General features: G+C 43.9%; 1 pseudogene; it reads left to right on the forward strand.

The window, feature by feature from the left end:
* Window positions 1–265: 265 nt before the first annotated feature.
* LOC122743505 lies at window positions 266–705 on the forward strand (annotated as a pseudogene).
* The last annotated feature ends 354 nt before the right edge of the window (window positions 706–1,059 follow it).

Consider the following 1,059-nt stretch of genomic DNA (forward strand, 5'->3'; position numbering starts at 1 on the left):
ATGATTGGGATTTCTTCTGCTAAGTATCTATATTTTGAAAACACTTCATTCCACACAGCTTAAAAGTTATGAATTTTTGAGGGGTAGCTAGGTGGCACAGTGGATAAAGCACCAGCCCTGGATTCAGGAGGACCTGAGTTCAAATCCGGCCTCAGACACTTGACACTTATAGCTGTGTGACCCTGGGCAAGTCACTTAACCCTCACTAATCCACCACACCCACAGCTGCCTGCTTCTCCTGCTCCAGTCTGAGCTTCCCTGGGCCATGGCCAACATCAAGCCTACCTTCATTGCCATCAAGCCCAACAGGTCCAGCGGGGCCTGGTTGGGGACATCATCAAACGTTTTGAGGAGAAGGGATTCTGCCTTGTGGGCATGAAGTTCCTTAGGGCCTCAGAGGAACATCTGAAGCAGGACGGGACATTTTTCCCTGGGCTTGTGAAATACATGAATTCAGGACCTGTTGTAGCCATAGTCTGGGAGGGTTTGAATGGGGTGAAGACAGGCAGAGTGATCCTGGGGGAAACTAACCCAGCTGATTCTAAGCCAGGAACCATTTGTGGGGACTTCTGCATTCAAGTCAACAGGAATATCATTCATGGCAGTGATTCTGTAAAAAGTGCCGAGAAGGACATCAGCCTGTGGTTTAAACCTGAAGAGCTGGTTGACTAAAAGTCTTGTGCCCATGACTGGGTCTATGAATAAGATTTTAAAAATGGATATAGACTGGACTCACCACTTTTAGTAGTTGTGGTATGCGTGTGTGTGTATGTCTTCATCACAGAGTATGAAAATATATTTGTGTGTCTGTGTTTGTGTCTGTGTGTGTGTCCATCCCTGAATACAACATCTCATGCCAGCAGATTGAAAGGAATTGGAACCAGCATTTTCTGTTCAATAAAGCCTTGGAAATTAAAAAAAAAGTTATGAATTTTTGGTATGGTGACATCTGTTTAAAATGTTGTTAAAATTTTTGAATCAATGTGAGGGTAATTGTAGGCAACAATTCAGATTGTGATAATGCTCTGGTTCTGTTTATTGGCCGAGTTCTCACAGTTA

The sequence above is a fragment of the Dromiciops gliroides genome, chromosome 2, assembly GCF_019393635.1.
Source record: "Dromiciops gliroides isolate mDroGli1 chromosome 2, mDroGli1.pri, whole genome shotgun sequence".
In the NCBI taxonomy this organism is placed as follows: Eukaryota; Metazoa; Chordata; class Mammalia; order Microbiotheria; family Microbiotheriidae; genus Dromiciops; species Dromiciops gliroides.